The sequence below is a fragment of the Garra rufa genome, chromosome 6, assembly GCF_049309525.1.
Source record: "Garra rufa chromosome 6, GarRuf1.0, whole genome shotgun sequence".
Classification (NCBI taxonomy): domain Eukaryota; kingdom Metazoa; phylum Chordata; class Actinopteri; order Cypriniformes; family Cyprinidae; genus Garra; species Garra rufa.
In genome coordinates, this window is record NC_133366.1 from 42,926,362 (window position 1) to 42,952,195 (window position 25,834).

The window sequence follows — 25,834 nt, forward strand, 5'->3', positions numbered from 1 at the left end:
ATATTTCAAATATGAATCAGAGGCTCTCTCTATCTCTCTCTCTCCCAATCACTATTCTTTAGTTCAGGGGCCAATTAACATCTATTTCTGTGGGTTAGTAACATCTAGAACATTCTGTCATTATTTACTCACCCTTATGTTCTTTCAAATTAATAGTTTTTAGAGCCTAATGTTTTTTTCAAGCTGTTTTCTTTTACAATCTACAGAAGTCATGCAGGTTCACACATGATCGACATAAGGGTGAAGAAATGACGACAGAAATATTGTAAATTCTCCAACAGCCAAAAGTTACATGAAAGATGTATTTATCTGAATCTTCTCCTATTCCCTGCCAGCCATTACGATTTCATTTGATATCAGTATGAGAAGCTTTGCTTCCATAATATGCTATATGTATGTGGGATGTCTCTTCCTACACAGGCACTCCAGTCAGATCATTCTATGTGATGGGTACTTCAGAAGTACTTCAAAATGCTTCAAAATTAATAACTTGCAGTTAAAAGCATATTGGGTGTATATTTTTTAAATCATTTACTGTTATTTGCCTGTTATTACAGTATACAGTCCTCATTTTCAGACCTTGAGAAATTCTTTATAAACATCATGTGTCATTAAGGTCAAAGTAAAATGGCGTAGATTTAATTTAACAGAGCTGAGTGATTGCTGAAAACACCTCACAGGAATTTTGTTCATTTTAATTTCAGCATGACCATAAGTGGTCATACCTGGGATATGGGTTGTTTACTTTGTAATCAGTTTATCCAGTTTGACCCATTCAGGGAGTTCACATAGTGACATTCACACATTAGGTTCTCAATGAGAAAACTTATGTATGTGCTCAAAGGAGGCAGAAGAAATGCTGCCTATATCTGAAAGTTAGTAAAACTTTGTCTGATAATTAGTTAATTTACTTTTTCCTATATTTTTCAGTCATTTTGGATTATTTTCTCTTCCTCATTTTCAGACACTTTCTCTCTTGCCTCCTTGGAGAAAACACCTCTGGGAGAGAGGGAAGGGATGTTTCTAAGCCAGTGAAATGCCACTTGCCTAGTACTGAAATCGCAAAGGATTTGGTCCAGGATATGTGCTCTGGAGAATCAAGCTGCCATCCGCCTCTTTTTCTGTCTCTCTCCCTCTCTCTCTCCTCTCTGGCCACAGTGGTTTGGCAGACCTTTCATTTTGTATTCCACCAATCAGAGCTCTTAGCAGAGCAGACAAGAGAGACACAGTGGAAACTGCTTTCTGCATATTTTAGCGTTCATAACGCCAGTGTCCTTTCATCTTCAAAACATGTAACCATTTACATCCTGAACAAGAAAGACAACTTGAAGTCAAAGGCTTTCTGTAGCTTCTCTAATACCTATTACGCAGATCTAACAACACTGGCAGTGAGAGAGAGAAAGAAAGGGAGACGGCCAGAGCTGAGCGTGTGATGACATGCTCCGTTTGGTCAACAGAGGGCGCTAAAGGTACATTCATGGCATCTCTGCCACCTCAAAACACTCTGACTCACCCATCTTCCTCCTCCTCAACTCCCATTAATCCCTCTTCCAACAAACCACCTCTCTTCTGACCTCAGATCAGTTGCCTTCTTTCTGTACACATCCAGTGTGGCCATGTGCAGCAAAACGGGCCTGATCCGAGGTCAGAGACCTTTCTGCTGTACCACGTATACTTAAAATGGGCACCTCGGTGAAGCCTTTTAGAAATTCTGAACTTCAAATACAGGAATATTTTTAAGTTAGTGCTTCAGAGCATTAAGGCCAAGTGAATGTGACCTTTTTACATTTACCAATGATGACTTTTTGGGCTCGAAAGTCAAACACACACAAATGCACACGGTGAATCATACTAGCAAATAAACATGCCGCCAGTTGGTTGATGCAATCGCTCACTGGGTGGATTTATTGATGGAATCCAGCAGGAATGTTTTCAGTTTTCCAATGCCCTTCCAAGCAGAGAGCAAATGAGTTAGGAAAGATCGGCCAGCAACTGCCAAGAGAACACACATTCAATTTCTGTATGGTCTTTCATCTTTCATATTTGATTTTTGGATTGATTTTTGCAGCAGAGCTGAAAACTTGAAAAGCACTGCCACAGTCTTAAGTGTTATTCGGAGGTTAACTTCAATGGTTTCTGCAATAAGAGTTGCTACATGCTGGTCCATTACGTTTAGTGTTATAATAACTCATTCACTTAATACTGCTGCTGGTGTGTAACTAAAAGCAGCGACAATACAAACCTAACTACATTTTCAGCAGCGTTACACAAACCTAAATGTTTTAAAGTAGTGTTGCTTCTCCAGTAACAAGCTGTGTTTTGGTAAATTCTGTAATACTGTACTGCAAGTGTAGCTTTACAGCTGAGAGATCCGAGGCAATCAGATCTCTCACTGGCCCTGTCCCAAATGGTGCCCAAAACCCTTGCGGTCCTCCTCTGAGACCACACTTTGACAATGTAATGCTGCAAAGACTGTCAGATTGTAGTTTGCTGTGGACTTAAAGTGGCACATAGCAACCACAAAAGGGCTCTTTAGCACCCTTCTGAAATCTAAAATCACAAATGCACCCAGTGACCTTACAAATTTAACAGACAGACACACAAGGACACCGAGACTTTGTGAGAGGGTCTCTTCGGGAGGTCCAGTTCATTGAAGTCAATAAGTTTGTTTACTAATTCACCACACTTTTCTGTGCATTATATTTGTAGTGATACACAGTATAATATTTTCAGTTGGACCCACTTTTGCCTTGAGAAATGCAAAAGTTCTGTCAAAAAAAAAAAACCTCTAGATGGTGCAGGCTGATGGGTCATCAGTAGTGATGGGAAGTTCGGATCATTTTACCGACTCGGATCTTTGAGTCTCGTTCAGCAAAATGAACAAATCTTTTTTCGAGTCATTTCGTTCATTTTACCAAAATATAATTAAAAAGCTACGTGTTACTTCCATAACACATGTACTGCTTGTACAAACGTTGATTACACTACAAACAAGACAAAACATAATACTATTAGAAAAAGAAAAGGTTAATTGATTGTAGGGCTGTCCCCGACTATGAATTTTCATAGTCGAATCAGAATTTTCGAATCTTTCTATAGTCGACCGATAGTCGAATCATCTAGGCTTATGTGCGTGTGTGAATGGGTTGGGAGGGGCACGACACTATAGTCAGCAGGAGGGTAAAACTATTTTTATTTTATTTTATAAGCGACCAAAACTGCCTGCCAACTGACAGACAAACTTATTTAGGTTTAAATAAAAACACAGAACGCGTCTTTTAGTTCTAAAAACGCGAGGCGCACAGCACTGCCTTTTTTTGGTGACTTTTAATGAAAGAGCAGTGTGCTGCGTTTTTTTTTATGTTGCTAAGCAACGACCAAAACAGCTGTCCTGTCAGTCAATTCAAAGGATTATAGCGCGAGCGCTCTAAAATCTTAGTTTTTTGCTGTTAAGTAAACTGTCATATTAGCAGAAACCCTAAATAATACAGCTCCGGGTTACCCACGATAGACACCAAAGGTTTCTCCTCCATTTCTTGGAGTCTCCGGACTTTTTAAGCAACGGTAAACTTTCGCCATCACAACAGAAGGCCCGCCTCTCCATTCATTCGATTGGACAATGGAAAAGAACGCGAATGACGTTGGGCGTTTTTCCGCTCAGAGTTGATTTTTTTTTCAACTTCAGGCGCTCAGAGCGCTCCTGCAAAAACGCGAGGCGCCGGGGCGCATAAACAGCGTGCAGAACGCTCACTGCCAACAGAAAACCATTCAAGAGAGGCGCCTCCAACTGCAAAAACGCGTTCGGTGTGATCGCCGCCATCCCTGCAGTCAAGATGGTCCTCATCTCGTCATGCATCAGGGAAAGTGAAAATTAAATTAGTCACAGGGGTGGTTGGATTTATTCACAAACACGTTAAAAATATTTATTGAACGCTTCTTTCTTTTCACTTTTGTTTTTACTGCATTATCATAATCAAAGGCTGTATATAACTTAATATAACCGTACAAAACCAGTAGCTCTGTGTGCAATTAGACATTGAGCACCCCCATATTGGCAAAATGGTATGATGCTCGTTTCACCCGCGAAGATTCGACTGTGAGATCGGTGGTCGAATCAGGCTCCGCATATCGATGCATCGAATCTTCGACTATTCGGGGACAGCCCTAATTGATTGTTTACCTGGGTCTTCAGTCTATAATTAGCTCCCTCACCTCTGTACAGGTTTGAGTCGTTCGATCATCACGTGACAGCCCCATACGCTTTACCTATGCTGCCTGAGCCAGAAACAGAATTGATTAGTTCATTTCTCGAGTCTTCGGGTTCGAGTCGTTCGTTCATCACGTGACAGCCCCATACACTTTACCTATGCTGCCTGAGCCGGAAACAGAATTGATTAGTTCATTTCTCGAGTCTTCGGGTTTGAATCATTCGTTCATCACGTGACAGCCCCATACGCTTTACCTATGCTGCCTGAGCCAGAAACAGAATTGATTAGTTAATTTCTCGAGTCTTCGGGTTCGAGTCGTTCGTTCATCACGTGACAGCCCCATACGCTTTACCTATGCTGCCTGAGCCAGAAACAGAATTGATTAGTTCATTTCTCGAGTCTTCGGGTTTGAATCATTCGTTCATCACGTGACAGCCCCATACGCTTTACCTATGCTGCCTGAGCCAGAAACAGAATTGATTAGTTAATTTCTCGAGTCTTCGGGTTCGAGTCGTTCGTTCATCACGTGACAGCCCCATACGCTTTACCTATGCTGCCTGAGCCAGAAACAGAATTGATTAGTTAATTTCTCGAGTCATCGGGTTTGAATCATTCGTTCATCACGTGACAGCCCCATACGCTTTACCTATGCAGCCTGAGCCGGAAACAGAATTGATTAGTTCATTTCTCGAGTCTTCGGGTTCGAGTCGTTCGTTCATCACGTGACAGCCCCATACGCTTTACCTATGCTGCCTGAGCCAGAAACAGAATTGATTAGTTCATTTCTCGAGTCTTCGGGTTTGAATCATTCGTTCATCACGTGACAGCCCCATACGCTTTACCTATGCTGCCTGAGCCAGAAACAGAATTGATTAGTTCATTTCTCGAGTCTTCGGGTTTGAATCATTCGTTCATCACGTGACAGCCCCATACGCTTTACCTATGCTGCCTGAGCCAGAAACAGAATTGATTAGTTCATTTCTCGAGTCTTCGGGTTTGAATCATTCGTTCATCATGTGACAGCCCCATACGCTTTACCTATGCTGCCTGAGCCAGAAACAGAATTGATTAGTTAATTTCTCGAGTCTTCGGGTTCGAGTCGTTCGTTCATCACGTGACAGCCCCATACGCTTTACCTATGCTGCCTGAGCCAGAAACAGAATTGATTAGTTCATTTCTCGAGTCTTCGGGTTTGAATCATTCGTTCATCACGTGACAGCCCCATACGCTTTACCTATTCTGCCTGAGCCAGAAACAGAATTGATTAGTTCATTTCTCGAGTCATCGGGTTTGAATCATTCGTTCATCACGTGACAGCCCCATACGCTTTACCTATGCTGCCTGAGCCAGAAACAGAATTGATTAGTTAATTTCTCGAGTCTTCGGGTTCGAGTCGTTCGTTCATCACGTGACAGCCCCATACGCTTTACCTATGCAGCCTGAGCCGGAAACAGAATTGATTAGTTCATTTCTCGAGTCTTCGGGTTCGAGTCGTTCGTTCATCACGTGACAGCCCCATACGCTTTACCTATGCTGCCTGAGCCAGAAACAGAATTGATTAGTTCATTTCTCGAGTCTTCGGGTTCGAGTCGTTCGTTCATCACGTGACAGCCCCATACGCTTTACCTATGCTGCCTGAGCCAGAAACAGAATTGATTAGTTCATTTCTCGAGTCTTCGGGTTCGAGTCGTTCGTTCATCACGTGACAGCCCCATACGCTTTACCTATGCTGCCTGAGCCGGAAACAGAATTGATTAGTTCATTTCTCGAGTCATCGGGTTTGAGTCATTCGTTCATAGTTGCGCAATTGCGCATGCGCGACTGAACGAATCACTCCCCGAGACGACTCGTTCTTCCCGAGTCACATTAAAGATTCGTTCAAAATGAACAAATCGTTCAAGAACGACCCATCACTAGTCATCAGCACAAACTGACTTGGCTTGTAGTTCAGCTTTGTCTACATGCCTAAGTATTATCTGTGTTAAGCAGTTGAAGAGCTAATAATGTGGCTAGTGTATGTACAGTTGAAATCAAAATTATTCAACCCCCCAGAGACTGCAGTACTTTACAAATAAAAGCTTGATTGAAGTTTCAGGACTTTATAAAAAATTGCATCTACAACAGTGTACTGGCATATTAAAAGTGACAATGTCAATATATAATGTAATGTGTTGGAGTTCTAGGATTTTTTTTATAGCACGGCTGTCATAATTATTCAACCCCTATTCAACATTGCTGTTTTAAGTCATTTATTTTTGTGGTAGGGAACAAAATTGCTAAAATCCTAAAACACAATTAAGCCTTTAGAAACTATAAAAAAAAAAAAACTGAATCAGCTTGAGATGTTACACATCTATACCATTATCCCATGCATGTGCTGAAGTTGAGTAGCAAATATGGTAAAGTCAACAGAGCTTTCACAAAAGCTATAGAGAAGAAATAGTTTTATTGTATTAGAAAGTCTAAGGCTGCGTGAAGATTTCTAAGACATTAAAAGCCTTATTCCTTAGTTTAAAGTGTGTTGTACCGGAAAACCTTTGAGGGTGTTGAACCAAAAATGCACAATTTCATAAAATGTTTGATCAGACCAACTGAGAAAAACATGCAATGTACATCTTGGCGAATACCATTCTTGATGAAGAAGAACAAAAATGTCAGCTTGAATATGCTAAAATTTATTTGGATAGACCTGTGGAGTTCTGGAGGAATGTTTTATGGAGTGATGTGACCAAACTAGAACTTTTTGGACGTATAGATCAGCGGTATGTCTGGTGCAAAAAAAGGGAAAACTAATGAGCAGAAGAACACTATCTCCATGGTCAAACATGGAGGTGGGCTGATCCAATTATGAGGTTGTTTTACTGTAGCATGAAGTGGAAAACATGACCGTATGAAGAAACTATGGATTCTTTGAAGTATCAGGCCATTTTGCCAAGAATTGTGATGCCTTTAGTGCAAAGACCGAAGATGATGATCAATGGACTTTCCTGCAGGACAATCATCCCAAAGTAAACATCCAAATCTACTTATGCTTGGTTCAGGGATCAGTCACAGAATTTTCTTGAGTGGCCTGTTCAGTCTCCAGATTTAATTCTCATTGAAAATATTTGGTCGAATTTGAAGAAAGCAGTGGCAAAGTGAAAACCAAAGATTATCCGTGATCTAAAGCTTTTTCAGCCGAGGAATGGTCCAAGATTGCAGTAGAGAGGTGATCAACGCTTCTGCACCAAATTGTACTTTTGGGGGTTGAATAATTTTGAACATGAACGTTTAGAGCCAATTTGATTTTTTTTTCCATTATTTATCAATTTATGTTCTCAGAATTACTCAAATGTGTATTAAAATACTTTATCTAATAGTGTACTAATGCCTTTAGATTTGTGTTTAGAAAAACAAATTATCTGGAACAAAATGTCTTGCATGTCAAGGGGGTTGAATCATTTCTAATGCAACAGTATATGTGTGTGTGTGTGTGTGTGTGTGTGTGTGTGTGTGTGTGTGTGTGTGTAATATCACATGAGTTTACGTGAGATATGGCCGTATATCGGCACTGCTGTGATTTGGTCATAGGTAATCACAGTGTGCCAATATACAGCCATATCTCACGTCTACGAGGGTGATATTGCATTTATACAACAGTTTGACTGTTTGACAGTTGAAGAGCTGAGCTCAAGCCTCTGTTACTAATTCGAAAACATCACTTTTCAACTAGCAATGAAGGAACGTTGAGTTGCTTCATTAAAAACGTATTGTATTACTGTATTAAAAGCTCACTGTATTACGTATAGTATAGTATTTTGAGAGAGCGATGGACTGAGCGATCGTGATTACCTGCGTCTGATACAGCATTCAATCTTCATATTCACAATGACACATTAGTTTGCATTACATTAAAGCATCATCTTTGTCATAACATTAATATCCTTAATATCATCTGTTAATGGTGATTTCTGATGACAGCGCTGCTCAGTGCATTACTAAAAATAACTTCCGTTTTCTAATTTTTCAGTATAAAAGTCTTTATTGCTGACTCGTAAAACAGTCTCTTGTCTAATAGTGGAACAATGTAACTAAAATCACTATCACGAACACACACACCGTTTCTCAATAAACGCTTTTAAATACTTTTTAATACTATTTATATAAAATATTATGTATTGAATAATAATATTTAATAAACAAAAACAACAACAGCCATTATAAAAGTTGCCAGGCAATTCAGTTAAATGTACAAAGACAGCACTCTGATATACAGCATTGAAAGATGAGATTTTGCCAAAACTATTTGCTCTGGAACAAATATTAGTTTAATGAGACCAAAAACTGCCTGTTAAATTTACCCAAAACAAAATATATCTCACGTTTAACCACTATAGAGACAGCCGTAAATTCCAGAAGATCTGTCCGAGGTGAGACTGCTCTCGTGCAAATTCATCAGTGCAGCGGAGCTCTCATGTCTAAAAATGTTCTCATTATCTTTTTTAACAAACTGCATATTTAAACTATAGACAAGTACATTCTCGCCTGAAACGTCTTAAAACTACATTACGTGACACAAAAACAGTAATATTCATAAAATACTGAATTTTGGTAAGAAGTACCGCGAACGGAGTGATACGATTAAACTGCGAAACGGCTGTTGAAGTTCTGATATCGCTGTAATATCACACTCCTATCAGCCAATCGGATTCGAGGACCAGAAAGAACTGTTGTATAAATATCTATACAAGTCACACTAATTGGATGTATTTCTGGCTCAGGCAGTGAGCTTTTGTTGGAAATAGCCTTCATGCAGATTTCAGTGTGTCAAATGTTATTGTTGCTGATGCCAAATCAATACTGATGGGAGAGTTATAACTATAGAGATATGATTTATAGGTTTTTAGTGTCACTATCTATATCTAAATCAATAATCACGCTGTAATTAATAAAGAGCATATTTCTGAAAGCCTTACCATTTTATGGAAATATCATTGCAAAACAGATATATTGTAGAGAGACGGAGCTCAGCCCTCTGGTGTCAATAATTGTGACTCAGACGTCATTTCGGAAACGAATCCCTCTCGAATAGAGCTTTTACTGAACCTGGATCAGCTGTTAAAGACCACAAGTGTCCAGAAAGAAATACAGCAGGACATCAGCAATGTCACCTCACAGACTGACCCCAGGCCAAAAGAGATATAATTACTGACCGTTCGCAATGCTAGAGAGAGAGAGAATGAAGGGAGAGAGGAAAAATGACAAACTGACACAGAGAGAGAAAGAGAGATTATAAGGGCCAATAGCCACATCACCTCCACAGACCCTTTGGTGACATTTTATATCACAGACCAACAGTGTTTCCTTCTCCCTCATCCTTCCATCTGTCTTCTTTTTTTTCCACACATGTCTCTTTTTCAGTAGGAGTTTGTTTAAGCTGCCTCTCAGGTCACTTCAATTTAAGTTTTTTCTTTTTTGTCTCTTGTTCTAAGGAGACATTCGAATGGGTTAAACACAGCAGGACTGCTGCCATTATGAAGCTCATATTAAATTTACCCTCAACAGTGGTGTCAAGTGCTTTGCGTTGAGATAAAGGCTTGTGTGTGTGCTTCGTGTGGTTTGAGGTTGATTTGGGACCTATATAGTTTAGTCATTTATTAACAGGAAGACTGGAAACAGTATTATTTCAGAATTATTTGTTGTTATTTGTCATACAAGTGGTCTTGTATGCTAAGTTTCCAACTTGTCAAAAGCCATATGATTACTTTTTGTGAGGAACAGATTTTTGTTACTTCCTGAAAAATGTCAATCTTAACACATTATGCACATTATGATGACTATTCTTTTAATTAGAGGTCAGATGTTGTTACTTGCAGTCAAAACAAAAATGATTCAAACACCAGATATCATTTTTGATGTTTTGTTACTAGTGGGTGCCAGACACTATAATTCATTTATGTACGTGAGGATAGCAAAACATAGTTAACTGTGACACATTATACCCAAAAATTATTCATACAGTGAACTACCAGTAAAAACCGATAAAAATTTGGGACCAAACATTATTCAGATACTTTGACCTGACCATATTTTACTTAAGTGGTTTTTTTTTTTTTCCAATTGCTAATGTAAACTATTTACACCACAGACTGAGCAAAATCAAGCATTGCTTGGTAATTGGTTGACCTAAATTGGTATTATCTAATTGTGTACTTAAATTTAACAGCTGACAGCTACTCAACCTAATTCATTACATACTTTTATTTCAAAGTTTTATTATCAAGATGAATTTGTTCTGACAAAGTTTAACTCTGAGTTCTTGTCATATTTTATTACCGTTTTCTAAACTAAAGCGAATAAACTGATAATGTGAGAAATGTTGTCTGAAAAGGTGTCTGAAGAAATAAATAAACTGAGTAAAACTGTAAATGTACAGTTTCATGTGAACTCTTTGAATGCTCATGTTCATTCATGAAGCAAATGGACATCAAATCAAACCAGTTTATCTTCATCAGTCTCAAAGACTGAATAAACAAGCTATTTAGTTATTTTTATCATAGGAATGTTCATATCTAAAGTCACCTTCAACTTATTCCCCAGTTTGAAGCATAGCTTTTTTTTTTCTTTTCTTTTCTAGATACACACTTTCTACATCTAAATAATGAGCAAGCTGTCAGAAACCATCACTTGTCAGTGGCCAGAGTCTGGTGGTCACTTCACTGCATGCTCACACACACACACACACACACTCAGACCTTCAGGCCCTCTAAAGCCTGAAGCACGATTCAGAGGGGCATCAAAGGCACAAAGCTGTCATGACCATTTAGCTTCATCTCGCAACGGGCTAACATCCTATTTCCGTCTCTCACTCTTCATTTTTTCAAATTACATTCTCGGTGTACGTGTGTGTGGTGCGGCTGCATGCATATGTGCTTTTTTCTTCAACTTCAACCATTTGTATGTCTCAGGGGCTGAATTTTATTAAAACATTTCTTTTTGTTTTATGAAGATCACATTAAAACTGTTTTGGAAACTTCTTACCAGTCCTTTATGTATATATTTTTTCACCCTTTTATGTAGATGGCACTGTTCTATTGAAAGCCCTAGGAGGCAAGGGCCAATGTAACATTAAAAAGTGTATAAATCACTAATTTTTCTAAAGAAACATTGTCCAGCAGTGACACCTGCATGTAGAGTTACAGTGAGAGTCCGCGTCTCTCGACTCCCCTGAGCCCATTAATTTTTAACAGACGCCTAAAGCATGCAATGAGTTTGGCGGGGGGTAATTGAGAATGAATGGTGTGAAGTCATGTGAGAGGAGGCAATGATTGGATATGACTCATTATGTTTGGCTGTGATTGGTTCATGTGATAAATCCAGCCTCTTGTGTTTGTGCGGGTTCTGAATTAGCAATATATTGATGTTAATGGAAAGACTAATTTTAAAAAGTAAGTAAACAAGCCCCAAGCTTAGATATAACCACTTTATGTCAAAATAAGACTTAAAGGAGTAGTTCACTTTCAGAACAAAAATTTATAGATGATGTACTCACCCCCTTGTCCTCCAAGATGTTCATGTCTTTCTTTCCTCAGTTGTAAGGAAATTATGTTTTTTGAGGAAAACATTTCAGGATTTCTCTCCATATAATGGACTTCTATGGTGCCCCCGAGTTTGAACTTCCAAAATGCAGCTTCAAATGGCTCTAAATTAGCCCAGCCGAGGAAAGAAGGGTATTATCTAGCAAAACAATCGGTTATTTTCTAAAAAAAAACAAAAAAACAATTTATATACTTTTTAACCTCAAATGCTCGTCTTGTCTAGCTCTGTGTGTACTCTGTATAGAGCTTAAAACGCATATAAATTGTAAATGTTTTTAGAAAATAACCGATCGTTTTGCTAGATAAGACCCTTCTTCCTCGGCTGGGAAAGTGAACTTCTCCTTTAAAATGACATGAAAACATAATTTGTCAATGTTAGTAAGTATTTGGAAATTTAAAGTAAATCTCTGTGTCTGTAAACAATATTTACCAAGCTTTGATGACTGAGGATCTGAAAAATTCTAAAATAGATAACACATACTAATAAAAAGAATAGCTGGACTAGTTCACAAATAAAATATATTGTTTATTAATTGTAACTACCTTGAGTTATTATTTTGGAATAAATCTGAAATTCTTAAAAACAATAACTTGATGAGATTCATACTAACAGAATATTGGTTACATAAGCTGCGTTTCCACTACAGATTTGCGCAAAACTTTGACGCTATTTTATAAATGTTGAATTTTTTCCTTAAGTCCTGGCAACAAATTTTTGTGGGATTTTGGCTATATTTAATCAAATGTGACCTGCAAATGCAGTAAAAAACAAAACAAAAAAACAAACAAAAAAAAGTTTCCATTAATGTTTTGCGAAAAATTCTTTTTTCGAATTGCCTGAAAAACCACCTCATGCGAGCTTAAGTTATTTGCAATATATGGGAGTTTTGCACAAGTGACGCGTTTCCATTAGGCGTATTTTCAATTCGCAATTTCACTTTGCGCAATTTAAAGGGTAATAGAAACGCAGCTAGAGGTAATGTAAAAACATAAAATAGATTTTTTTCTTTTTCTGATAGTGTAAGTAAATTTTCCTAACCAAGAAAATGTGACTGAGACATGAATTTACATTTGATTTAAAAAAATAAAAATAAAAAAACTTTGAGAACTTTGCCTCATCGTTTTTTTTTATTTATTTTTTTATTATTATTACATCCTTTAGGTGACATTTCCAACCAACAATTTTGTCACTAACCATTTTTTGGTTGTGTGAAGCATGCAGTGTGATGCATAACGTAAAATCAAGTTAAATGTCACTTAAACAAAACATTTTATTGTGTGCCATTTGCATTTTTTTCCATTTATGAAAAAAGTGTCAAAATATATTATATATTAATATTTAATGTTAGCTATCAAATCAAACTTAGCAACACTAAGGTGGTGTACATTTTATTCCAAAAATGTACTTATTTTTAATGCCACAAAATGCTATTAGTCATAATACAGAGTAATAGAGAGACATAAAGATGTCACACTGTTCATTTTGAGGGTTAGATATTTCACTCAAGTTGACACTTTTTTTCCCCCTCTCCTGTAGTTTTATCTTTAATGTTGAATGTGATTCTTCCCGTTTCCGTCAGCCAGAAAGATCTTTGTAATACGTTACTTTCATTCAAGCTCAAATGTCAGGTTTCAGTCTCTGGCTGCTTGTTTCAATCAGACACAAATGTCAGGCAGCTTGTTCCTGCTTCCGCCTGTGCCGTTGGAAGCGAACAGCTGGCTCTGGATTAACCCAAAGCCACCGATTCACTCCTTTACACATATGACACACACATTTTTCATGTGAGGGGAAGCCTTTCTCAAAGTCTCCCATCTTGGTAGAGCACCACTCAAAGCATGGGAGTTGTTTGTATCTGTGTTGTCAGTGTTGTTTTTTTTTCTTCCTTTTCATCTTCCTTTTTAACTTTCGTCTAATATCAACATGTCTTTACCTCTCTCTCTTTCTCTTTCAGTCTCTTCAGAGTTCTCCTTGATGTTCTGCAATTCGTTTGAAGGCATTACAAACAAAATAACAGCAAGCATCTCCCTTTTTTCCTCTCTCTTTATCTTTCTCAGGGAGAGTTTCCTAAGGTCTTTTTCAATTGATTTAAAATTGAGGCTTTTGTACTTTTCCTCTTACTGACAGGCCACAGAGTGTATCACACACGCTTAGAAACCAAAGCTTTTGTAAATACCATTAACCTTGTTGTATTAAAGGCATGGCACAAAAACAAAGCAGGAATTGATTTCCAGAAACTATTCTTTTAATTTTCTTTTTTTTTTGTGCTGATGCTGTCATGTTTTGAACTGATCACTCATGAACAATCTTTGCGTCTTCTATTGCTGAGCTTAATTCGGCGTGACAGCATGCGCGACTTACTGTTATGATGACTTCAGCGTTTAGTTCAAAGACATTTCTTCTAATCTTCCAAATACAGTAAGTGGGCGTTTAACCAAAACAAACATTTTTAGGCTGGAAATATACTTTATGTATGTGAAATTCTTGGCTAATGCTTTGCAAGTGCTTGAGACACACAAGATATCAATAGATGTGTATATGTTTATTTTAGTTTTTTAATTATCAGCATATGTCGATGTTGGATATTTAATTGTGCACACTTGTTTCTTAGATTTAAAATTATGTTTACTTGAATCTCAATATAAATTTAGATTAAAATACATTTTTACATTAACATTTTAATAAAATGTATTTCTTATATGGACTGTACACTATAACATTCAAAAGTAGTTAAATTATTTTTTTAAATTAAAAAATACTTATAATTCTAAAGGAGGCTTTGAAGAAGTAGTGAATTTCTAGAATAAACATTTTCTGTAAATGTACTAGGGCTGGGCGATTTGGCCTAAAATCAAAATCTCGATTAATTGAACATTTTAACCCGATTACGATTAATTAACGATTATTTTATTCATTAATAAAATGATATTTAATTATATTTAAATAATTTTTTTTTTTGCCTTCATAGTTCACTGACAAGTTTGGTACAGTAAATATGCTCACATATTACAAGTGAGAGATTTTTGAATGAAGGGTGCACACACTATCTATGATTATTTATTGAACATTAGTGTTGAACAACTGAAATTAAAGCACACATTGCTTAAAACGAAAAGTCACATTTTTCCTAAATTAGTGAAAATAAATAACTTGCACTTTTGGAAACAAAATAATTTATTTATAAAATAATAATAAATATTAAAAGTAGAAAATAAGCGGTATCTCTTCTAAATAAAATTACTCTTGTATATCCTGTAAATACTTTTTACTGTATAAATACTGCTTAAGCTCTCCATCGACTTGTCTGAGGAATAACGTAACGTAACGTAACGGAGCGGGGTCACGTGACTCCACACGCAGTAGTGTTTTTAAAGGGAAAGTAATTGAAATAATTGACCTGGAAAAATTTGATCGATTATAGGTTCTGAATGTCGATTTCGATTACTTTTCGATTAATCGCCCAGCCCTAAAATGTACTCACTCCCATGTGATCCAAAATGTTCATGTCTTTCTGTCTTCAGTCGCAAAGAAATTAGGGCTTTTGAGGATATTTCTCCATATAGTGGACTTTAATGGTGGCCAACGGGTTGAAGGTCCAAATTGCAGTTTCAATGCAGCTTCAAAAGGCAACTGAAAACTAGTGTCTGCGACTATGAAAAAATATTTAGGAGCACCATGTGCGACTGACCCGATCAGAATATTTGTGTTTGCTGAGGGGTGCTTCAAAGCTTTCTACGTGTTTTTGCTACGTTGAGTAATGTATTACAGATATATCTCACAAATCCTTCCATAAACAAAGTGCAGTGTAGAGAGCTTCATTGATTATAATGGAACTTTGTGAGATTGCGATGAAGTAAGATGAGTGACAACTTTTAATGATTTTTGTAAATGAGCTATTGATTTAATACAACAGTTAAATAAACAAGAAGTTAATATTAAGTGACTTACATGGTCTGACTATAACACTATTGCCTGATTTAACTCCATTTCGTCGTCAAAAATAATCTGAAACAAGTCACAACTGAGCCGCTGCGTATCTCCATTCAAAAACAGCAGTGTTTCGTTTATGAATAAACATGCATTTTTAAAGGAATCTAGTGAGTCAGTGATTTAATTTTCCATTCATAAAGACAGTCACTTGCTTTATATCTGAATTAATCAGCCGTTCCAGTGAATCAAATGAATAACATGATTCAGTAATTAAATCAGTGACTTGCCGCCACCTACTGGCACTTACTGACTTAAAGTATCTTTTCAGTTATTTAAATAATTTAATATTTCTGTATTCAAAAGTTCTATAATATTATTCTCAACATTTATGAATTTGATTGTACTCATGCCACCTCTAAGCCTCATTAAACATATGAAAATACACCTACAAGCCACTTTTGTGTTCTTCTATACCACCTAGTGCAAATTAATTTTGCTAATACTGATTTAATTTGATTGTTAACTTATTCTATTTGTTCTTATTCTGTTGTTTTTATTAGAAATTTTAAAAATCTTAAATATAATAATAAAAAATGCCATAAAAGATTAAATCTTTTTAATAAAAAAAGTAAATGCCATTACAAAGGTAAAAACTAAATTCCCCTGTAAATCACTTTAAGGAGTCAAATATCACCTCATAATGGGAAGGCTAATTTTTTTATGAGATTTTTTGATCATTGATTAGAAGGTGCTCCTAAAATTTGACTTTTACTTTTGGCAAGATTTTTTGTATGCACCGAAATGAAAATTCTTGGCTGAAGTCGAAGAAAATTACACACTGGGCCGAAGGCCGATTCCCGAACACGTTTTTTCGTGTATTTTTTTTTTTTCACCATTGCATAAATTAAATAGCCAATATTTGCTTTGTACAGCTTTGTCTTGCTTTTCAAAGAAAAAAAAATATTACAAAACAACAATTAAAAATAAAAAAAAATTAACAAAAAATTCTAGTAGACATTATAGCCTACCAACAAAGCACAATTTAACTTAAAATTAATAATATTCTTTGGCCATTTTTAAGATCCCCTTCTTGAATCATGCATGTGTTTTTAATGTACAAATAAATGCAGCCTTCCTGAGCAAAGGAGAATGTTATAATAAATATATTAATAATTAATAATGATTCTTATCATTATTTTTGTCTTTTTTATTTTATTTTACAGAACAACAGTAAAATTACAATACTAACATGTATGAATGTTAATTTTTTTTGGCAGAAACTTGCAAGAAGACCTCAGTACTAGTTTTTGCTGACAGCGGCAGATTTATGAATGATTCTCATCATGCAGATTTTCCTCGCGCTTTGGACTTTGAACCCTGGCTAACAAGCTTGTGCAGCGCTGTCAGAATAAATACAATTTGTGTGTGTATTAGGCAACATATAATGTTCTGTATTTTATTTACTAATGGTTTAAGGCAATTTTGCTATTGCAGTCATCATACAGTAACCAGCAACAACCACCCCTTTCTCTTCTCGTGGATGACATGTGATACAATACTAAACAGTCTCTCGCTGTCAGTGTTTGGAATGATTTTTGCGTCTTTCTTGGTCAGTTTTAAATGCTTCCACACTGTTTGCTGTATTAGTGCATGCCTCTATTTGATTGCATCACGTCGTTGTATAGTATTGTAACAACTCACTGTTATTCTATAGATTATGGGCTGACTGGAGCTAAGCTAGGCTATTAAACTGTGGTTAAGCTAATCATTAACAGGGTGCTAGCATCTATGCTTTGCAGCAGAAAGTGCGAGCACTCATGTCCCATACACCGCACGACCCTTGAGTGTCTCTGTGAGCAGTGATAAAGGCAGGACAGACCAGTAGGCGGCAGTATTACGTTCTTCACCCTTTATTTTGAACACAGAAGAAGAACCTTTACAGGCAAGGCCATATTGGCAAGTCCCTCCCCTTCACATCTCTCTCCATCATGGTAACAGCACACTTTATTTATAACAGGGCAGTAAATGAACCAAACCCACCCAAACTAACTTGAACATAAACACACATAACATTGCTAATACAAAAACCAAACCATCTTGCTTAAATAACACATAAATGAACTCCCATAAACAAATACCCATAATGCACCGGCTGCTACTGTTGACAGCTGGGTCATTACATAGCCCCCCCCCCCAAGAGGGTTAGTGTCCCCATAACCCTAATCTCCCACAACAAAATCCAGCAAATGTCCTGGCCGGCGCCGAACACGCTTCAGCCTTCCTGACGTGCTACCCCCAGCACCAGACTCAGCCCTGAGTCCGCTATTGTCTGTCTCTGTGTTGGGAGTGGGTGATGGGGGGCCGCCCTGAATTCCACCAGTCTCCTGTTCTGGGGCCAGTGGTTGGTACGGTGCCAACCGGTCCTTATGAAGCACCACCCGTCTACCCCGTCCAGGCATTCGGACCCGGAAGACCACTTCTGATATTTGGTCCAGAATCTCCCCAGGTCCCTGCCAATGATGAGTCAGTTTGGGTGACAACCCCCGCTTCCTCTGGGGGCAGTATACCCACACTCTGTCCCCTGGCCCTAGGGTTGGCCCATGGGCCCGAGTGTCATACGCCCGCTTCTGACGAGCTCCAGCATTCTCTAGGGCCTCCCTGGCCAGTTGATGAACCGTGCTCAGTCGCTCTTTCAACCGCTTGAAATAGTCCAGTTCTGGCCCACCAGCAATCTCCGGCTCAGGAGGCGACCCGAACACCAGATCTACTGGCGTACGGAGCTCCCTCCCAAACATCAGTGCAGCTGGTGTGCAATGACTTGACTCTTGCACTGCTGTCCTATATGCCCACAGGACCAGAGGCAGATGCTGATCCCAGTCTCTCTGGTGCTGACTGGTCAAAATAGCAAGTTGGGTGGCCAGGGTGCGGTTAAACCGCTCAACCAATCCATCACTTTGTGGGTGGAGGGGAGTAGTCCTTGTCTTCTTCACCCCCAACCGCTGGCACACCTCACTGAACAATCGGCTCTCAAAGTTCCGCCCCTGGTCACTATGAAGTTCGTCCGGCACCCCGAAACGGGCAAACATCTCGTCCACAAGTCGTTGCGCCGTCGTGGAAGCACTCTGATCTGGCACTGCATATGCCTCTGGCCATTTCGTAAAATAGTCCATAGCGACCAGGACAAAGCGGTTGCCGGCCTCGGTGATGGGGAACGGACCCAAGATGTCCACCCCGATCCTCTCCATGGGTGCCCCGACTAGGTACTGCTGCAATGGCGCGTGAGAGCGTCGGCTGGGTCCCTTTTGTGCCGTGCAAACATCGCAGCAGTGAACGTGCAGCTCTGCATCCTGCCGACACCCCGGCCAGTAGAACCGCTGCTGCAGCCGCCGCACGGTCTTGGAGTTGCCGAAGTGGCCGGCTCCAGCTGCCCCATGAACCCAACGGAGGACCTCTGGCCGCAAAGCGTGGGGAACCAGGAGTTGCAGGCGGTCGAGTCCTCCCCCCGGTGCCTGCCACCGCCTGTAGATCACGCCATTGTGGACCTCCAGGCTGCCCCACTGAGAATGAAGCGACTTGATCTCGCGCCCCTGGGAGGACACGGCTGGCCAGTCCGGGCGTGTTCGGGCCTCCAGCCAGCTTCTCACCTTCATCAGCACCCGATCATTCGCCTGCTGTTGCCTCAGCTGCTCGGTGGTGAAGGGCTCCTCATCTCTCCTGCTGTCACCCGGTCCTGCCGCCGCCACCGATGGTCCCAGACCTCGTTCTTCCTGGCGACCGCAATACCGACACTCATCAGCGAGGCATGGACGTCTGGAGAGGGCATCAGCATTGGCATGCTGCCGACCTGGTCGGTGCTGAACCTCAAAGTCGTACTCTTGAAGTATCTCCAGCCACCTTGCCACCTGGCCCTCTGGCTGGCGGAAGTTCAGCATCCAGGTGAGGCTAGCGTGGTCGGTCCTCAGTGTGAACCTGGTGCCCAGGAGGTAGGGCCTGAAGTGACGGACCGCCAGGACTACCGCAAGCAACTCACGCCGGGTGACGCAGTAGTTTCTTTCTGGTCGACTGAGGCTGCAACTATAGTAGGCCACCACTCGTTCCCCTGTCTCCCCCTTCTGGGAGAGTACAGCCCCGACCCCAACGTTACTAGCGTCGGTGTCCACAATGAAAGGTTTGTTGGGATCAGGGTAGGCCAGCACAGGAGCATCGATGAGAGCAGCTTTTAGCTGCTGGAAGGCCACTGCGCAGTCCTCCGACCACCCAAACCGCCAGCCCTTGTTTGTCAGCTGATGTAAGGGGCTGGCAATGGTTGCAAAGTCTCTGACAAACCTCCTATAATAGGACGCCAAACCCAGAAAGCTCCGCAGCTCAGTGATATTGATTGGTGGGGGCCAGTCCCTCACTGCGGCCACCTTCGTTGGGTCAGTAGCCACCCCGCTCTCACTAACCACGTGCCCCAGGAACTGCGTCTGACGGGTGAGCAGGTTACACTTGGCCGGGTTCAACCGCAACCCGGCACTACGGATGGCTGTCAGGACCTCCCGTAAGTTGTGGACAGCCTGGTCAAAGTCTCTGGCATGGACCAACAGATCGTCCAAGTAGACCACACAGCGGGTGCGGGGAATGTCTTTAAGGACCCGCTCCATCAGCCTCTCAAAGGTGGCTGGAGCATTGCACAGTCCAAAGGGCATCACCTTAAACTGCCACAGTCCTTGTCCTATAGTAAACGCAGTTTTGGGCCGGGCCTCTGATGCCAGCTCTACTTGCCAATACCCGCTGCGCAAGTCCAAAGAGCTGAACCAACAGGATCCAGCTACATAATCCAACGCATCGTCAATACGCGGCAGCGGGTATGAGTCCTTGCGGGTGACTGCATTTAGTCGCCGAAAGTCCACACAGGGGCGCCACCCCCCCGTTTTCTTCCGCACCATAACCATGGGCGCGGCCCAGGGACTCTCCGATGGCTCAATAATGCCGTTAGCTGCCATATCTCGGATCATTTCTTCAGCAGCCTGGCGCTTTGCGAAAGGCAGTCTGTGGGGGCGCAAGCGAATGGGGGCAGCGTGGCCAGTTTCAATGTGATGCTGCACCAGCGTTGTCCTGGTACAGTCCTGCTCTCGAGCTGCAAAAATGTCCACAAAGTCTCTCAATAGACGTTGTAATTGCTCCTGCTGTGGCGCGCTCAGATGCTCACTGCTACGTTGCCCCAACTCCTCAACAGCATCAACAGTCTCAGGTGACGGTGTAGCATGCGGTGGTAGTGGCGGAGACGCGCTGATCTGAGCTGCAATACTCCCACGGGGCTCCCCCTGTGTCTCTGCAGCTGGAGCTGACGAGTACTGGAGTCTAGGCAGAGACTGTGGGGCGGCGACCTCTCCATGACGGCCCCGGCCCAACCGGAGCGGCACGGTCTCATTACCGAAGCAGAGGGCGGCCCCTGGCACGTCGACACGTGCTCCCCAGTGGGCCAACAAGTCCAAACCAACAATGCACTCATCTCTGATGTCGGCGAGCCAGAACTCATGGCTTGTCTGGCTTGTCCCCACCACCACAGACAACAGCTTCTTCCCAGGCATTACTGTCCTTTCCCCCGTGACGGTGAGCAGTTCGGTATTGGTGGGGGTCCAGTCCTCCGGAAGAGGACCGGCCGTTCCTGATAACAGTCCTTTTCGTAGCAAGCAAATGGTGGACCCCGTATCCACCAGGGCACTGCAGGGCTGCCCGTCAACAAAACAGTCAAGGTACAATCCTCTGGCAAGCCCGCAGCGCCCCACAGTAGGGCAGTCATTGTGGAGGGGTGCCAAAGAACGGGGTGAGGGTCCCCTCACTGCCTCACTCCGAGGTCGTTTCCCGGGGGTGATGTTACCCGGGGCCGGGGGCTCGGGGCAGGGCAGTCCCTGGCAAAGTGCCCCGGTTCACCGCAGCGGAAGCAGAGGTCTAGTCTCGACCTCCGTCGAGGGGTCACCACAGGTTGTGCCCGGCTGGCCTCCTCCTCCTCAGGCTGGTCCCCGTCCACCCCTCGTTCAGCTGCTCTCGCCAGCTGGCGCTGGAGTGGAGACCGGCCTGTCACCGGCCCAGCCTGTAGCACTTCCTCGGCTCGCTCAGCCTCTCTCAGTGCCTCACTTAGGTCTCGGGGTGACAACAGGCGGACATGCTGGCGGAGCCGCTCAGGTGTAAGGCCCCGCAGGAAAGCGTGGAGGCTTAATTCTTCCCTCGCTGCAGCCGGGAAGGTAGGGTAGCCCTTCCTGGCATAGACCCGTATGTCAGCGGCAAATGAGCCCACGCTCTCTCCTTCCCGTCGACGTCGGTTAGTCAGCTCCTCCCTGCTCTGCTCTGCAGAACTTCTCTGCCCGAAGCGGCGGTTGAGAGCGGCAGTGAGGGCCTGGATATCATGCCGCTCTTCAGGGGACAGATCTATGAGGACCTGAAGTGCGGGACCCTCCAAAGCGAGGGCCAAGTGAGTCGCGGTCTCCTCACAGCTCCATCCATCATGGAGGGCAGCCATGTCGACCTGTGCCAGGTAGGGCTCCAGGGGCGTCAACCCGCTGTATCGTGGCAGCTTAGCAGGTGTTCGTGTGAGGAGGCCTGGTCGGCCATTGATTTGGAGTGTTGGTGTGGCGGCCGTAGGTTCGTTGTTCCCTCGACCATGAGAGCGGTACCCCGTCCGGGGAACGCTGGCACCAACAGGCTGGTGCGGAGCCCTGCTTCCCCGTGTCGTCACGCTTGTCAGGTGCTCTAACATGATGCTGTTCTCTCTGATAGCACGCTCTAATTCACCTATACTTTGCTCCATAACAGCGTCTTCTAAACGGCCTAGATCCCACTTCTGACACCACTGTAACAACTCACTGTTATTCTATAGATTATGGGCTGACTGGAGCTAAGCTAGGCTATTAAACTGTGGTTAAGCTAATCATTAACAGGGTGCTAGCATCTATGCTTTGCAGCAGAAAGTGCGAGCACTCATGTCCCATACACCGCACGACCCTTGAGTGTCTCTGTGAGCAGTGATAAAGGCAGGACAGACCAGTAGGCGGCAGTATTACGTTCTTCACCCTTTATTTTGAACACAGAAGAAGAACCTTTACAGGCAAGGCCATATTGGCAAGTCCCTCCCCTTCACATCTCTCTCCATCATGGTAACAGCACACTTTATTTATAACAGGGCAGTAAATGAACCAAACCCACCCAAACTAACTTGAACATAAACACACATAACATTGCTAATACAAAAACCAAACCATCTTGCTTAAATAACACATAAATGAACTCCCATAAACAAATACCCATAATGCACCGGCTGCTACTGTTGACAGCTGGGTCATTACAGTATAATTTATTCGGCCTTTTCACTTATTCGCCGGAAATCAGAGCCGGTCTGCATATTTGAGTTGAAAGAGTTCATAAAAAAATCATCTAGTGTATGATGGTCATAGACTTTTTTTTTTTTTACTTCATACTATGATTCCATCCTTTCAGGGGATATGAAGCATGTTTATTATTTTGAGCTGATTTAAGAACCCATCTTTTTTTCTTGTGTCATGTGTCTTTTAGAAACAGTGTGTTTCTCTGTGAGTTTGTTGTGATCAGACTGTCTTGGAAGTGGATGATTCCCAGTTTTTCCTCTGGGACTGTTTACAAAGTTGGCAGATGTATGATGCCTAGTGTTTTAAAAACTGTTCACATTTTAAAAGTCATGTAGTATATTCCAGCCTTTACATGTGGTGCATTAGGATGCAGTCTGATCCATTTCTGAATGCACTGATGCCTGTAATCGAGCTTTCGTAGCTAGAAGCACTTGCGTTCACGTATTCGCATAGGGTATGTTTTGGGCCAACACATCAAATGCCATATTTGCCATCAAAACACACCAGTTGTTGAACAGATCCAGCTTCAAATGTTATGCCAAATATAATTGAAATGGATTTAGCAAAATGAGGCTTGCTGTTTTCAATTGAATTCCTCTCTGAGTGTTGAAAATGAGGATATAGATTGTTGTTGTCTCCGAGGATGCTTCTCATGGCTGGAATATGAGATTGGGTAGAGTGGCCCATGCCCGCTTGTCCCTGCTCCACTCGCCCAGCCATCTATTAGCTTTGATTACTCCTGCCTGGGTTGATACGCTCCTGCTCATTGGATAAGCCTGGCAGAACGCTGATGGTCTCCGTGGTGATTTGTTTGCATGGATTAAATGTCATCTTTGGAAATATGTTATTACAGTCAGGCTCTGGAGACACAAACGCACATGCTCACTTGAATTTTCTCTCGCTAACGCACACTCACATGTGCAAACAGACTGGCTCACACATATCAAGCCAGAAAATGGCAAGAATACATGAAAACTCTCTGCACGCACACTCTTTCTCTGACATATGGTGTCACATTCAGTTGGTATTTGAGAGCAAATAATATGCTTGGTGAAAGTGGCAGAGAGGAAACTGGATATTGAGTTCATAGCACTGATTTATGCTGGTTGATGGTTGTATTTCTGTCATATGCTTGTTGAAATTTTGCCAGCATTTCAGTTTTCTCGTTTTATGCTACATATGAATGTTTGGAACAAAATGAGGCATAATGATGGCAGATATTTCCTTTCTTTTGTGTGAATTATTCCGTTTAACTAGTTAAGAAGTATTGGGACACCAGGTGCCAGATTCATAAAGCATTTTTAAGAATAAAACTACTGGCCATTTATTTTTTAAATACAAACTTCAAAGAAGAGTTTTAAATGTTTTGTGTTTTTTAAAAGCATATATGTTAACACTTACAATAGCGCCACACTTTTTTTTTTGTTGCATTAAACAAGATGATATCATGAGTAGACTAATATACAGTCAGACAACAATAAAGCTGTCATTTTAATCTAAAAAAAAAATCTGTATAAAAAAACATCTGTATAATCATTTTAGGGTTGAGGAAAAATTAAGATGAAGATTCTTTTAAAATTTTAGTGTTTTTTGTAGTTTTAATTATTTATTTATTTGTTTGTTTGTAATTTGTTTATTGTCTAGATGTTTATATGTCTGTACTTTTTTATTAGAGGTCGACCGATGTATCGGTTTTGCCGATTAATCGGCACCGATAGTTGATTGGCCGACCTATCGGTTATCGGCAAAAATACTTGCCGATAGTTTTCCCGGGTTGCGTTCTTTGCTGAAGCGGCTCACGCTCCGCTCTGCTGTCATAGAGTATGAGAGGTTAAGCCCCAGACCAATGTTTTATGTCAGGATTGTTACCATATATTTGTACTGATTTATATCCAGCTGGTGATATTGTTAGCCAGCAAAGTTGCAGATTTAAAGACGTGACCTGAGAAAGCAAACTGTGTTCATTCAGCCAACAGAATCCTGCCGAGTCACAGCGCGCCATAGTTTTACATTACAGATCTGTCCCAAATCATTGTTAATGTTGATTAAGACTTGACCCTGGGCTGGAAGATTGAGTATTGTGCATTTAAGCAAAATATTTTTTTATTTCTGTAGCTCTAATAAAGTCTGTATGCTTCATATAGAGCTATAATTAATGTTTTAGCCTTTTCGTCTGGCAGCGGAAGCATGGTAGATACGCACTTTATTTTACAATGCCATTTTCCTGTTCTTATTTGATTTTAATAACTGATCAACAAAAATATCTATTAAAAATTAAGATAAAAATGATACAAAACGAAATTCGTTTAAGAAGGGATTTTTAGCAAATAAAAACGTACAAAGTGGTCAAAAATTGTGTCTGACCCTCTCCAGTTCTCCCGGCGTATTGCCGTACAATTCATTCCACGTCCTTTATGAAATTTACAAATTACACAAACTTCTTTCGTAATTAACATATTAAACTGAAACAAAACAAATAATATTTAAACATAAATGTAAAACAGAAAAGAAATTGTTTCTGAAATGGCTGCAATTGACGATAGATCGCACTTTCCCTTTCCGTTTGATCTGTTCTTTAATCTAACCTTTGCCGCTTTTTTATCATTCTTGAAGTAAACATTTGCCCGTTTTGGTGAATAAATAAACTGTTTTAGATTTCTGCTTGAACTACACAACGTGTCCTGTGTGTGTTTGTGATACCTGCAAGTTATCCGCGCAACGCAGCGCTGCACATTTGTCCGGTTTCATTAAGGGTGG